This window comes from Trachypithecus francoisi, unplaced genomic scaffold (genome assembly GCF_009764315.1).
Source record: "Trachypithecus francoisi isolate TF-2019V2 unplaced genomic scaffold, Tfra_2.0 Lachesis_group7, whole genome shotgun sequence".
In the NCBI taxonomy this organism is placed as follows: domain Eukaryota; kingdom Metazoa; phylum Chordata; class Mammalia; order Primates; family Cercopithecidae; genus Trachypithecus; species Trachypithecus francoisi.
In genome coordinates, this window is record NW_022681472.1 from 80,416,541 (window position 1) to 80,432,809 (window position 16,269).

The following is a 16,269-nucleotide window of genomic DNA, read 5'->3' on the forward strand; positions in this document are numbered from 1 at the left end:
TCAGTCCTGCCCTGCCGCTGTAACACAGCACACAACGCATCCTCTCCTGGAGCCTGGGGTTCCTTATCTGCAGAGTGGGAACCATAGTTTATCCCTGTCTCGTAGAGCGATGATGAGGATTGAATCAGCCCACATGCATGTACATCCTCACTGCCAAAATTAAGTCCTCAGGCCAGGCATGGTAACTCGTGCCTGTAATCTCAGCACTTCGGGAAGCCGAGGCGGTTAGATCACTTGAGGTCAGGAGTTCAAGACCATTCTGCCAACATGGTGAAACCTCATCTCTACTAAAAATACAAAAATTAGCCAGACATGGTGGCATGCGCCTGTAGTTCCAGCTACTCGGGAGGCTGAGGTGGGAGGATCACCTGAACCCAGGAGGCAGGGGTTGCAGTGAGCTGAGACCGCACCACTGCATTCCAGCCTGAGTGACAGAGTGAGACTCCATCTCAAAAAAATAAAATAAAATAAAGAAAATTAAGTCCTCAGTAAACACTAGCCATGGTCATTGTTATTATTATTCTGTGACTCCATGTGTCCTGTGTGACCCTGGAAGCACTGTGGAATACCACCCCTGCCACTGTGACCTTGAAACCATTTCTCTGACCTCTCTACACCTCATCTTTGTGACGAGACTACGCCCACTAAGTCCGTGGGGTGGTGGTGTGAATTCAATGAAAATTGAGTCTGGAGGACCCAGCCCAGTGCAGGGTGCAGAGGAAGTGCCCGTCAATGGTGGCCTTTATCCTGACTCCAGCTTGGATGGGACTCTGAGGGAAGCTGAGTTCTGGAGCTCCGGGAACAGAGGAAGCGATTGTGCAGAGGTGAAGGGGGGAGGGCCCCTCCTGGAGAGGGCAATGAGAGTCCAGCAGAGCCCTACTTCCACTTATTATCCACGGTGGCATTCATCCTCCCAGCCTGGGAACAAGGGAAGGAGGGGATCTTTCCAGGACATGGCACCCCCAAGATTTTCCCAGGCCCTCTGCTTGCACACAGGTTCCCACCCAGGGCCATAACATATTTTTAACCCTCTCCTACCCTGTGAGCCATTTTCTCATAAACATCATTTGAGATGTGAGCTCAGAATAGATGATAAGAGACTGGCCATCGTCACCACTGAAGGCAATGCAGAGGTGCCCCCTAGGCAGCGGTGTGTGTGCTGGAGCTGCCCAACTCTGCGCACTGACCTCACGTGAGTAGCTTCAAACGGGCCAGGACGGGAGCGTTTACACCATAGAAATCGGCAAATGCTGCCACCAGAACCAACTGTTCCCACATTCACCAGCACACCCCTGCTCCCAAGAACTTGGAAATGAGGTTGCTGTCAGAGTAAAGCAGAAATCCCACCCCCGGGAGAACCCCAGGCTCCAGGAGGGGATGCATTGTATGCTGTGTTATAGCGGCAGGGCAGGACTGAGAGCTCCTTGGGGTTGGAAGGGTGGGCAGGAGAGCTGCCGCCCAACTCATTCATGCATGTGATTGGCTTTGGTTGAGGAAACCAGGGGGCTGACCATAGGGTGAGAGAAGAGTTGGGAGAGCACCCCAAGCTCCTAACTCCCACCAAGGGAAACCAGAGCAAGTCCCAGATAAAGAACTGGAGAGTGGGCCAGGCGCGGTGGCTCATGCCTATAATCCCAGCACTTTGGGAGGCTGAGACAGATGGATCGATCGCCTGAGACCAGAAGTTTGAGACCAGCCTTGCCAACATGGTGGAACTCCGTTTCTACTAAAAATACAAAAATACAAAAATTAGCTGGGCATGGTGGCAGGCACCTGTAATCCCAGCTACTAGAGAGGCTGAGATGGGAGAATGGCTTGAACCCGGGAGGCAGAGGCTGCAGTGAGTCTGGCTCTTGTTGCCCAGGCTGGAGTGCAATGGCGCGATCTCGGCTCACCGCAACGTCTGGCTCCTGGGTTCAACAGATTCTCCTGCCTCAGCCTCCCAGTAGCTGGGATTACAGGCGCCCATCACCACGCCCAGCTGATGTTTTGTATTTTTAGTAGAGACAAGATTTCTGTATGTTGCCCAGGCTGGTCTCAAACTCCTGTACTCAAGCGATCCACCCGCCTTGGCCTCCCCAAATGCTGGAATTACAGGCCTAGAGCCGCCACACCTGGCCAGGGTTGGTTAATTCTCAGGTCTCTCTTCTTGGCTTGTCGATGGCGTCTTCTCCCTGTGTCCTCCCAGGGTCATCCCTCCGTGTGTGTTGTTGTCTGTTCCTAATCGCCCTTTTTTTTTTTCTTTTTTTAACTAAGGACATCGGTCAGATTAGATTAGGACCCACCCAGATGACCTCATTTTCCTTTACCTCTTTGAAGGTCCTATCTCCAAATGTAGTCTCCCTGGGGCTTAGGACTTCACCATATGAATGTCAGGTGTGTGGTGGGGGCACGATTCAGCCCGTTTGCTCATTCAGCCCATTGCTCCAGTAATTGGCTCAGACATGGGCATGTGACCCACATCTGGCCAAAGTGCTGGGATTACAGGCGTGGGCCGCTTTTTTTTTTTTTTTTAAGACAGAGTCTTGCTCTGTTACCCAGGCTGGAGTGCAGTGGGAAGATTTTGGCTCACTGTAGCCTCCGCCGCCCAGGTTCAAGCCATTCTCCCACCTCAGCCTCTCTAGTAGCTGGGATTACAGGCACCTGCCCCCACGCCCGGCTAATTTTGTCGGCTGGAGGGGAGTGCCGGCCGGCCGGCATCTGGGGAAACTTTCTTCTTTCCTAAAGGAAAGCACAGGAAGAGCGCGCTCCTCCTTCTTTGAATATTGTCATGTTGAGATGTGATACTGGACCCACTGCAGCCAAGCTGAGGCCCGCCTGAGTGGGGAGCTGACCCACTGGAGATGAGGTGGTGAATCAGCGGACCCTGAAGCCTCCTCCAAGCTGTCATGTGGGTTTAAGCTAGTTTAAATGAAGGGTTTTTTTTGTTTGTTTTTGTTTTGGGACAGAGTTTTACTCTGTTGCGCAGGCTGGAGTGCAATGGTGCTCACTGCAACCTCCACTTCCTGGGTTCAAGCGATTCTCCTCTCTCAGCCTCCTGAGTAGCTGGGACCACAGGCACGCACCACCATGCCTGGCTAATTTCTGTATTTTTAGTAGAGACGGGATTTCACCATGTTGTCCAGGCTGGTCTCAAATTGCTGAGCTCAGGCAATCCTCCCACCTTGGCCTCCCGAAGTGCTGGGATTACAGGCATGAGTCCCCGGGCCCGGCCCTTTAAGTGGAGGTTTTGGTTACACCTGCAAACATCCCAACTGCCATCTGAAGCAGAGACAGGTAGGGGTCCCCCTACACCTGCTGTCTGCGTCTTCCTGGGCTCACTTCCTAGCTGGCCTTGTCGTTGGGTGAGACCGTGTCCTCACTGACATGAGAAATGTAAATGTGAGTGCAGGCTTTCCGTGCCATTGCCAGGCGAGGTGGGCATGCCTCCCTCATGCTCTTGTCCTTTGCCAGCCAGCTGGGACCTGGATGTGACTGAGACCTGGGCTCGATGGTGCAGATGGATGTTGGAGCCATAACGTGGAAAGAGACTATGTCCCTAAATTCTACCAGTTGGGAATGGCGCCCTCAGAAAGTGACAGGGGGGTGAAACAACTTCTGCATCCCTTAAACCCCTTTTTTTCGGCTGTCTTTGTTACCGCAGCAGAGCCATGCTTTAACTAATACACCATCTGTGCTCTGTAAAGAGTGGAGGGATTCTTGCCAGCGCTAACTTAGCCAGTACTGTATCCTAGGATGACTTTCCCTTTAGAGACAGAGATGGCTTCAAGCTACTCTGGCTACAAAATACTTCCCAATATCCATCACATTTGCAGATTCCGTTTGTACAATTACATTTCTGATAATGCGACTTCCTGTGGGTGGCTCATCTGGGCAAAGTGAATGTTTTCATTGATCGGCTGATGCATACATCCTGGCCTGCCGGATGGCTGCCTGTTTTAATGTGATTCTCGCTGTCTGTCAAATTCCAGGAGCTGGTTCAACTGAATCTGTCTTGGACATGGCTCCACTCTCAACGACAACCTCACGTTCCAGGGGCTGGTCCACGGAGGGCTTTCTGGCAGAACTGACCTCTCCTTCCTGTGTCCCTCTTCTGGGATCCATTTCATTCTTCTCATTCTACAATTCTCTGTGCCCTTCGTTTCCCATTCCGCCATGAGTTCACAGAGGACAGGGCTGCTGTTTACTTCTCTACTGCCGGTGTGGAATATGCTGCTTGGCACACAGTAGAAGTTCAATAAATGTGGGCCAAAGGACAAATGACTCTGGCCCAAGGACAAGGATCCCTTCCAGAGCCCGGTCCAGGTTTGTCCCAATACACAAAACGTCTTATACAAACAAGTTTTGATAACTTGAATTGTGTGGTATGTGAGCTAGGTAAGCCCTCCCTCCAACCCACAGGTGAGGCCGTCTGTAATCTCACTTAAGCAGGGCTTAGGCAGAGGCACTTGCGCTGCAGTTTCCTAAGATGTGGAGCACAGAGAAAGCAAGCCTGGGAAGGAAGTGGAGAGAGGGGAGAGGGAAATACAAGTGTCTTGCTATGGGCCAACCTGGGGTTTGCTTGAATCCTGATTCCCAGTCTTTTATTTTTATTTATTTATTTATTTTTTGAAACAAGGTCTTGCTGTTGCCCAGGCTGGAGTACAGTAGCATGATCATGGCTCACTGCATCCTCAACTTCCCAGGCTCAAGTGATCCTCCCACCCTAGCCTCCTGAGTAGCTGGGACTACAGGTGTGTGCCATCACGCCCTGCTAATTTTTAAATTTTTTGTAGCAATGGAGGAGGGAGGGGGTCTTACCATGTTGCCCAGGTTGGTCTTGAACTCCTGGACTTGAGGGATCCTCCCGCCTCAGCCTCCCAAACTGCTGGGATTACAGGTATGAGCCACTGCGTCCGGCCCACTGGCTCACAGTCTTTTTAGCTGTGTGACCTTGGGAAAGTGACTTAGCCTCTCTGAACCTCCCTTTCCTCAGCTGGAACACGGAGATAATAGTAACCACTTGCAGGGCTGTTTCGAGGATGAATGAGATAATGTATACAAAGTACAGCAAGTGACATTGAGTCAGTGCTCAGCATCGGTGGGTTCCTTTCCTCACAAAGACAAATAATCTGTGACCACACATCCTCCCAATGAAGGAGGCTGCCTGAACCCACAGGCTGTGTGGACAACTCCGCCTCTGCAATCTTTCACAGAAAGCCAGATTTTTGTCTACCAGGTTTGCATAAAGTGAGGTATAGCGTCTGTGAACAGAGTCTGTGGCTTCTGAGCTCGCAGTGGCCATTACTCAACCCAGAGGAGAAAAGACTTCTATGCCTCAGACGCTTGGTGATCTGGCATGATGTGGCCCTGGCCCACTCCATCTTTCAGTTCACGGTCTGCAGCCCTCCTCGTGAATATTGCAGAAGAGCCACCAGCCGAGAGTATTTTTAAGTGGAAACCCCAGAAACCACACGGTCCTGTGCTTGGGGCTAGCTTTGTTCAAGAATGAAAGGAGATAGTCTTGGCGGGCTGAGTGAGGGAAAATGGTCTGTTCGAAGGGGCAAGATGAATTACTTCAAAACAGCCTGCAGACTTGGATCAGATCATGGTAAGGTGGGGGCTTTTTTTTAATGAGAAAAAGGGAAAAGCAACTTGTGGATATATGTGTGTATATGTATATGTTGTTTGTTTGTTTTTTGTTTTATTTATGTATTTATTTATTTTTGAAACAGAGTCTCACTCTGTTACCAGGGCTGGAGTGCAGTGGCCTGATCTCAGCTCACTGCAACCTCCGCCTCCCGGGTTCAAGCAATTCTTCTGCCTCAGCCTCCTGAGTAGCTGGGATTACAGGCACTCGCCACTACGCCCAGTTAATTTTTTTTTATTTTTAGTTGAGATGGGATTTTACCATGTTGACCAGGCTGGTCTCAAACTCCTGACATCATGATTCGCCCGCCTTGGCCTCCCAAAGTGTTGGGATTACAGGCGTGAGTCACTGCAACCAGCCACTGTTTTTTTTTTTGAGACGGAGTCTCACTCTGACTTCAGGCTGAAGTGCAGTGGTGGGATGATCTCGGCTCACTGCAACCTCCGCCTCCCAGGTTCAAGTGATTCTCCTGCCTCAGCCTCCCGAGTAGCTGGGACTACAGGTGTGTACCACCATGTCCAGATAATTTTTGTATTTTTAGTAGAGATGGGGTTTCACCATGTTGGGCAGGATGGTCTCGATCTCTTGGCCTTGTGATTCACCCACCTCGGCCTCCCAAAGTGCTGGGATTACAGGCATGAGCCACCGTGCCCGGCAATGCATATGTTTTTGATGAGTGCTTTATGTGCTGAGATGACTCACTGGTGCAGCAGAGCTTATAAGGTCTGAGCACAGGGACCTTCCTGAGTCTTGAGAGATGCTCACTGGGATTGCAGGGCAATTGTGTGAGTGTTTAGAAAATGACTTTTTTCCTTTCAGCTCATCTCACACTGATCCATGCAGGACAGAAGAGGGCACCTCTGGTCGGCAGGGCCCCTTGCATATGGTTGTACAGGGCTGAAATCCAGCCTGCTGTCCACTGGCCAAGCCCTCTGCCCTGCTGTGGGGGCTACCTGTGCCCTGCTGCAACCCATCCAGAGGGTAGGGCACCCTTTTCTAGCTAGCATTGAAAGGTGTCCTATGGGCTGAAGAGGCTCTGCCTGTCAGACTTCCTGACTCATCTGGGACAGTTCCAGAATGTTGTTCTGGTTGCCTATTGCTGTGTAACAAACCACTCCTAAACTTGGGGCATAAAGCCGTTCTGTGGGCCAGGCCACACACGACAAGGGGTGGGGTGAGGATGGCACTTGCCTGCTCTGTGATATCTGAAGCTGAAGCATTCATTCCTAGGGTGGCTTCCTCACCCCCCTGTGTGGCACCTGGGCTGGGACAGCTGTGGGACAGGCTCAGCTGAGTCTATCATCTGGAGGGGCTCCCTGTGGCCTCTCCAGCATCACGTTCTCAGGGTAGAGGGGATTCTTACCTGGCTTGCTCAGGGTTGCAACTGCCAGTGTCCAGTGGAACCAGGCAGAGGCCGCATGGACTTTTGTGACCCAACCTGGAAAGTCTCAGAGTGTCACTTTCATTGCGACATTGGTCAAGGCAGTCATAAGCCCACCCAGATTCAAGAGACTGCTGACTTTTGATGGGAAAAGTGACAAAGAATTTGCAACTGTATTTTTAAAACTATCACAGTGGGGCTGGGCACGGTGGCTCATGCCTGTAATCCCAGCACTTTGGGAGGCTGAGGCAAGAGGATCACTTGAGGTCAGGAGTTCAAGACCAGCCTGGTCAACCTGGTGAAACCTCATTTCTACTAAAAATACAAAAAATTAGCCGGACGTGGTGGGATGTGCCTGTAGTCCTAGTTACTTGGGAAGCTGAAAGGGAAGGATTGTTTGAACCTGGGACATGGAGGTTGCAGTGAGCTGAGATGGTGCCACTGCACTCCAGCCTGGGCAACAGAGCAAGACCCCATCTTGAAAGAAAGAAAGAAAGAGAAAGAATAAAACGATCACAGGGGTCTTCTGGGTGGGGCAGATAGGAGGAAAGGAGGCATCCCTTATACCTTAAACACCCTGCTCCCCTTTTGTCCTCTCCCTAGGTTGGGGGACATCTGTTTCCAGGCTCTGGACCCCTTTTCTGCTATCTGGAGGGTCTCCTGGGAAGGGAGGGTCTCAGGGGAGCATTTCTTTTTTCTCTCTCTTTTTTTTTTTCTCACTCTGTTGCCCAGGCTGGAGTACAGTGGCACAATCTTGGCTCACTGCAACCTCCAACTCCTGGGTTCAAGCAATTCTCCTGTCTCAGTCTCCTGAGTAGCTGGGATTATAGACATGTGCCACCACGTCTGGCTAATTTTTTGTATTTTTAGTAGAGATGGGGTTTCACCATGTTGGTCAAGCTGGTCTCGAACTCCTGATGTCAGGTGATCCACCTGCCTCAGCCTCCCAAAGTGCTGGGATTACAAGCATGAGTCACCATGCCCGGCCTCAGGGGAGCATTTCTGGGGAGCAAACTCAAAGGTCTCCAGGGTCCAGGCTGCTAACCTAAATGTGATGTGGTGGATGTTAGACAGTAAGGAGTGGTGGGGACTGTGGTGAACTAGACAGCGTATGCCTCACTCCCCAAAGACTTGCCAACACTGAGATGGGCTAGCAAACATGGCCTAAGACTGGATTTGGCCTGTGGGTTCCTGGCTTATGATTCCTGACATTAAATGAAAGAGTTAGTGTCAGAGATGAATGGGACCTCAGACATCACCGAAACCACGAAGGTCAGTGGTTTTCATGTTTTTACTCAGGAGCAATGGAAGCTTTTTCTCCAACAAGATCTTACAGAACATAATCTAGAACATTTGGTGAAAGCTAGAATGGGTAGCTCAGAGTCTCACATTAGCTTCCTGCTGTCTTCCCAGATGCCACCATAAGAACCTTAGGGTTGCAGGGAACTCAGCGTGAATATCACCGGTTCAACATGTTCATTCAAAAAAGGAGAAAAACAGCCAGGAGCAGTGGTTCACACCTGTAATCCCAGCACTTTGGGAGGCTGAGGCAGGCGGATCACCTGAGGTCAGCAGTTTGAGACCAGCCTGGCCAACATGGTGAAACCCTGTCTCTATTAAAAATACAAAAATTAGCTGTGTGTGGTGTCACGCGCCTGTAATCCCAGCTACTTGGGAGGCTGAGGCACGAGAATCGCTTGAGCCAGGGAGGCAGAGGTTGCAGTGAGCCGAGATCACACCACTGTACTCCAGCCTAGGCAATGGAGAGAGACTCCGTGTCAAAAAAAAAAAAAAAAAAAAAAAAAAGGGAGAAATGTATGATTCTTCAAGAAGAGAAGTGACCTGCTGTGAGTTAATGGCACAGCCAGCCCCAAACCCAGGTCTATTTAGACACGAAGATCTGTGCCCTTCCCACTGGCAATAGAACGAATGTGCATGAAGCTTTGCAGCTAACCGTGTTTCCCACCAGTGTTAGCCGCTCCTGCTGCCTGCTGCCTTCTGTCTTCCAACCCCTTCCCAGACTATAGGGGATCTTGGTGAGGACAAGCAGGGCTTGCCAGGTAGTGGCTAAGGGCTAAGCCAAAAGGAGTGAAGAGGTGGAGAATGGTGAAGAGGTTGCTGGAAGACGAATTAAGGCAAAAATGAGTCAAGCGCCAACAGACAGGAAGAATTCTCAGATGAAAGTTGCAGGGGGGCTCGGCACCGTGGCTCATGCCTGTTATCTCAGCACTTTGGGAGGCCAAGGTGGGCGGATCACCTGAGGTCAGGAGTTCGAGACCAGCCTGGCCAACATGGTAAACCCCTTCTCTACTAAAAATACAAAAAATTAGCTGGGCGTGGTGGCGAGCACCTGTACTCTCAGCTACTAGGGAGGCTGAGGCAGGAGAATCGCTTGAACCTGGGAGGCAGAGGTTGCAGTGAGCCGAGATTGCGCCACTGCACTCCAGCCTGGGCAATAAGAGTGAAACTCCGTCTCAAAAAAAAAGAAAGAAAAAGAAAGTTGCAGTAAAATAACTGAGAAAGACGTGAAGGGCGTGTCAGCATTTGCCAAGGCAGGCATGGTGCGGTGTTTGCCCCTGGATCCAGGAAACCCCCAGCTCTGACCTTGAGAAGCTTCCAGTCTGGCCACCCCTACAATGCCTGCAAACACTGGACCAGCCATGCATGGACACAAGTGACAGATTGTCCATGCTCCTCCAAGCCAGCTCTTCTGGGAAGTCTCTGATCCTTCCTTTTTCTCCCTGCCAAGTGATTCTCTTCCTTCTCAGCACTAGACTGTAGGCAGCTATTTGTCTATGTTTCTGTTAATGTGCCTTTCTCACTATGGCTCGTTCCTTGGAGGGCAGAGATTGTACTGATTACAGATCTGATCAAGAAGAACATTTTACAAGGGTCAGGAGTGGTGGCTCACACCTTTAATCCCAGCACTTTGGGAGGCTGAGGTGGGTGGATTGCTTGAGTCCAGGAGTTCAAGACCAGCCTGGACAACACAGCAAAAACCCGTCTCTACGAAAAATACAAAAATTAGCCAGGCAGGGTGGCACACACCTGTAATCCCAGCTACTTGGGAGGCTGAGGCAGGAGAATCGCTTGAACCCGGGAGGCAGAGGTTGCAGGGAGCTGAGAGCTTATCACTGCACTCCAGCCTAGGTGACAGAGTGAGACCCTGCCACAAAAACCAAAAACAAACAAACAAGAAACATTTTACAAGTAAGAGACCGCAATGTGCATGTGAGGAGGGAGGAGAGAGGGCCTTGGCAAAGTGCTCCAGGATCTCTCCTGGCAAACCAGCACCTCCCTTAGACCTGGGCAATCCAGGCCCTCCCTGGTCCTCCAGGAGTATCCTTTCCACTGAGCAAGGGCCGGGGCCTACACAGAGCCTGTGCCTGCCCTTCCAGACCCAATTCCAGGTACCCAGGACCCTGGGATTCCCTGCCCTAAAGGTTTGGAACCTGCCTTTGGGACTCAGGAGTCTTTTTCCTAGATCCCATTTTCCCAAGATGACCTGTTGACTCTGCTGTGTGGACCTCTAGGCCTATGGGGGTCAAGGAAGGGCCAAGGGGTGTGTGTGGGGTGTGTGTGTGTGTGTGGATCGGGTTTGGATGTGTCAGCTGGGATCTCCAGGGCAGGCCCTGGAGGCCCTACGTGGTGAAGACTGAAGGAGGGAAGAGAAACCCAGGAGGGAAGAAAAGGGAAAACAGGTTACAGATTAGAAGTCTCTGTTTATACTCTTGTCTGGGCCTCCACAGACATTAGTCCTGTGCAAATCTAAGGCTTCCTGTGCTTTTAAAGAAAGAGAAATGTTTGGATAGAATTTCTCTTCATTAGGATATTGAAGCAGTTTATAAAGCAGAAAAGGCATGGCTAGGATTCAACCCTAAGAATGTTCAATTCAACTTTGTCACCTTCTGGCTGTGTGCTCTTAGACAAATTAATCAGCTTCTCTGAGCCTGTTTGTGCATCTGTACAAATGGTGGTAAAAAAAGAAAAAAAAAATTTTTTTTTTTTTTTTTGAGATGGAGTTTCGTTCTGTCACCCAGGCTGGAGTGCAGCAGCATGATTTTGGCTCATTACAACGTCTACCTCCCAGGTTCAAGCAATTCTCCTGCCTCAGCCTCCTGAGCAGCTGGGACTACAGGTGCCCGCCAGCATGCTTGGCTACTTTTCGTATTTTTAAGAGAGATGGGGCTTCGCCATGTGGCCAGGCTGGTCTCGAACTCCTGACCTCAAGTGATCTGCCCACCTCGGCCTCCCAAAGTGCTGGGATTACAGGTGAGAGCCACTGCGCCCAGCTTTTTTTTTTTTTTTTTTTTGAGACGGAGTCTCACTCTGTTGCCCGGGCTGGAGTGCAGTGGCCGGATCTCAGCTCGCTGCAAGCTCCGCCTCCCGGGTTTACGCCATTCTCCTGCCTCAGCCTCCCGAGTAGCTGGGACTACAGGTGCCCGCCACCTCGCCCGGCTAATTTTGTATTTTTTAGTAGAGACGGGGTTTCATCATGTTAGCCAGGATGGTCTCGATCTCCTGACCTCGTGATCCACCCGTCTCAGCCTCCCAAAGTGCTGGGATTACAGGCTTGAGCCACCGCGGTCTTGCTACTTTTCCCAGGCTGGATTTGAACTCCTAGTCTGAAGTGATCCTCTTGCCTCAGCCTCCTGAGTAGCTGGGACTACACGTGCGTGCCACTGCATCCAGTTCAATAACTATTTTCCATGATTGTTTAAACATTAAATTAAACAACAGGAAAGTGTCTAGAATGTGGCAGGAACACAATACATGTTTCTGTCTTTCCTAGCTTTTGATACATTGTCTTCCCTAAATATGTTCCTGTTTTTTTGAGACAGAGTCTCTGTCACCCAGGCTGGAGTGCAGTGGTACAATCTTGGCTCACTGTAATCTCTGCCTCCTGGGTTCAAATGATTCTCATGCCTCAGCCTCCCAAGTAGTTGGGACAACAGGCATGCACCATCATGCCCGGCTAATGTTTTGTATTTTTAGTAGAGACAGGGTTTCGCCATGTTGTCCAGGCTGGTCTCAAACTCCTGTCCTCAAGTGATCTGCCTGCCTCAGCCTCCCAACGTGCTGGGATTATAGGAGTGGGCCACTACGACTGGCCCCCAAACTTTTTAATTCTTTTTTTTTTTAGAATGTAAGGTCAGGGAGCATAATGCACTGTGTGTTGCTACAAAGCCTCATGTGCCGTGAGACAGGGAGATGGAAACTGGGGGCCCTGGCCTCTGAGGATTTCCATTTTAGAATAGGTAGAACACTCAGAGCCTTCCTAATGTTGCTGTCATGCATCTACCTTGGCATGAATGAAAATGAATCAAGCCAGAGGTCATCAGTAGCCTAACCTTGTCCAAAAAAATCAATACAGGTTTCCCCATGTTATGTAATATGTGAGCTCCTGAAGAGTCAGAGTTAAGTCAATTTTCTCGCAGTTGGACATGTACTGAGCATCCAGCATCAGCTGAGCATCATGCCGAGGCTACACGGGACACACGTGCGTGCACGATCAATGGTGAGTCTGGCTTTCAGGCCTCATCAAAAATGAACCACAGGAGCTTGTGAAGGGCATCACCTGGTAGAGACCCTTTAACATGGAAAGAATGACTTCCTAATGACCATCCTATTTATTTAGATATTTGTATTTGTTGATTTGGAGTTTCACATTTGGAGTTTCATAGTACAGGCCTTTTTTTTTTTTTCAATTCTGGCATATAGCAAGTCTTTAATGAATAGTTGTTGACTAAATGAATACTGTTCAAAATCAAGGCACGCCCATACCTGATAATCTCCCACGTTAGCGTCTGGCTGGACGATCCGAAAGTACTTTCCACGTATTTATACTTCCTCATTTCCATTAAGAACTGTGTAGGGGAGGAGGCCAGGCTCAGTGGCTGTAATCCTAGGCCTTTAGGAGGCTGAGGCAGGAGGATTGCTTGAGCCCAGGAGTTTGAGATCAACCTGGGCAACATGATGAAACCCCATCTCCACAATAAAACAAAACAAAACTAAACTGTGTAGGAGAGGAAAACCAGGCCTTTATTATGCCCATTTCACAGGTGAGACAACCGAGGCTCATAAAGACCCACTGGCTTCCTCAAGTGAGTATCTGAAAAGTCTGAGGGAAGTTCAGTCCACATTTTACCAGTAGGGAAGCCCTCTGTAAAGAAATCAAGACAATTTTAGCTGCCTTGTGCCTCTGCCTGCCTGATCTCAGACCTTGCCAAAGGTCCATGTCCATCTTCCCCGGCATGCAGGCTGGGAACCCCACAAGCTTACGTCCCTGCTTTCCCCAACACCCCACCTTCCATTACCTCTCCAGGGCCAGACGTCTAACTCCAAAATCCGTGCCCTGCTCTGCAGCCCGTCTGTCTGAAGGCCAGTTTTCCCTCTCCATCTGTCATCTCAGGCTCTCCTTGTGGGTGACCCTCTGCCCCAGAGTGCATTTATTTGGTTGACACTTACTAAGCCCCTCTTTTTTTTTTTTTTGAGATGGAGTCTCGCTCTGTCGCCCAGGCTGGAGTGCAGTGGCACGATCTCGGCTCCTTGCAACCTGGGCTTCCTGGGTTCAAGCGATTCTCGTGCCTCAGCCTCCAGAGTAGCTGGGACTACAGGTGCCCACCACCATGTTTGTCTAATTTTTGTATTTTTAGTAGAGAAGGGGTTTCACCATGATGGCCAGGCTGGTCTCGAACTCCCAACCTCAAGTGATCCACCTGCCTGGCCTTTCCAGAGTGCTGGGATTATAGGCGTGAGCCACTGTGCTTGGCCTAAGTCCCTCTTTTATAATGGACACTGGGCTGGGGGCTGGATGAACACAAATGAACAAGACACAACCCCTGCCCTCTGGGAACAGAGTTGCGTGGAAAGGGTGGTGAGAGAGAGTTGGACAGAGGACTTGACAGCATTCGGTAGGACACTGAGATCTGACTGCAAGCGCTGGGGAAATCCGTATGGTGTTTTGAAGGATGAGTAAGAGTTCCTTTCCTTGGAAAAGGAAGAGAGGGAATTCCAGTGGGAGGGAACAGTGCAGGCTGAAGTGCAGAGGTGTGAATTGGCAGATAGATGAGTTTGGGGCCCTGCCAGGAGCTGGCATGGGTAGGACAGAGGGCAGGAGGCAAAAAAGGTGAGGCTTGGAAGGAAAGTGGGGCCTGGAAGAGGGCCTACTTTTCCATACTGCTGTGTTCGGATTTTATCTGGGGGTGGGGTCCCTGCAAGGGTTAGGTCAGTGCCTTGTATGATCACATTCAGATTTTAGGAAAGTGACTTGACAGCTGTGTGGGGGATGGATCAAGGGGATACAGGACATACTGTGTTTTGTGCATCACTGTGTCTCCAGCGCTTAGTGGGTGCTGGCACCAAGTAGGGGCTCAATGTTTGTTGAAGGGATGAATGAGTGAATCCATTGAGAACTTACTGCAGGAATCCAGGGGAAGGTTGTGAACTAGGATTATGGGAGTGGAGAGAGGGCCGAACATGGGAAAGGGAGAGGGTTTCTATTAGACAGGGTCTGGACAGGAAAACGGAACTTAGGCAAGGAAGTTCAGTGGAAATAATTTATGTAGAGAACTAGTTACAAAGGTATAGAAAGGACAGAAACAAAAGAGAACAACACATGGTGCTGGGGGTCACCCAGAGATTAGCAACATCTGGAAGCCGCTGCCACCCTACAGCTGGAGGGACAAAGGCGGTTTCACCTGCTCCCAGAAGCCAGAGTCCCTGGAGTGAGCTCGGACCATGAAGAGGGGGTGCCATGGGTTGAGCACCCCAGGAAACCAACTCTGAGAAGCAGGCCAGCCTGCAAGAGGTTTATTAGGGGATTCTGTAGGAAGAGGGGGAGGAAGGAACAGGATTGGGCAGAGGAAAAAGCTGGGCTGTGATGCAATTTTAGGAAGGCCTCAATTGACCCAATCTGGGAGCTCTGAAGCTGGGATGCCTTGGAGAGGTGGCCCAAGTTGGGACAAGGGGACTTTTATTCTTCCATGATCAGTGGTCACTGGATGTGGACCCTTGGGAAGGGAGTGTGACCTCCGGCAAAGTGGCTCTTCTCAGTCAAGGCAATTTCCAAAACAGCTCCTGATATGCACTCCCAGCAGCCAGGGAAATAGATCCTCCAGTTGGGCAGCAGGATCTGGGCAGCACATCGCAGCAGCCATGCAGAGGGGCTGCCTCCTCTGGCACCCCAGGGGAGGTGTGGCCACCTGCCGGAAGCAAAGAGTAGCCTGGGCATTCTTTTCTTCCGCCTGCCTTCCAATCTCCCTCCCCGGCCTCCCACTGGGCAAACTGGGCTGGAAGCCAATGGGCAAGAGAGCCTGGGAAGGAGAGCTCGCGAGGGCCAGCCCCAGGGAGCTGAACAGTGTGGGGCAGGGTGCAGCATTGAGAGCTCACAGGTCTGGGGTGGGCTGTGGGAGAAAGGATAAAGGCAGATTCAAAGGGGACCCTGTAATGAGTGCCTGTGATCCTGGCCCCTGGGTGGGTGGAGCTGAGTAGATGGTGGCATGCCTTTCTCTCAGAAGAGGCAGAGAAGGAGGCACACACCTGGGAGGAAGATGCTCAGGGGCCATGCTGAGTTTGCCATTCAAGTGCTGGCAGCTCAGTGGATCTTAAATTCTGGCACAGAATAATCTTCAAAGACAAAAAAACGTAGGTGGGGCCAGGCATGGTGGCTCAAGCCTGTAATCCCAGCACTTTGGGAGGCTGAGGTGGGTGGATCACTTAAAGTCAGGAGTTTGAGACCAGCCTGGCCAACATGGGGAAACCTCGTCTCTACTACAAATAAAAAATTACCCAGGCATGGTGGCGGGCGCCTGTAATCCCAGCTACTAGGGAGGCTGAGGCAGAAGAATCACTTGAACCCAGGAGGCAGAGGTTGCAGTGGGCTGAGATTGGGCCACTGCACTCCAGCCTAGGCGACGGAGGGAGACTCTATCTCAAAACAAACAAACCAACCCTTCAGTGAGCTCTCCTCTGGGCACAGGACCAAGTGCAACATGGCCTTCAAGCCCTTCCCAACACTGTCCCAGGCAACCTCTGCAGGCTCAGCACCCGCCACCATTGTAGTTCCTCTGGCCTGCCAGCCCTGCCCTTCCACACACCCCTTGCCTGGTCTGGCCTCCCACCATTCATACTCAGCCGTGAGCAACTCCCTCACAGTCCCTGCACATCTCCCAGGTCAAAGGCCTTCTAGAGTCCTCCCCAACTCCTGTGTTCCCCTACAAATTGTAATCTCTCCTTCCAGTCGCCCTAAGTGCTTAGG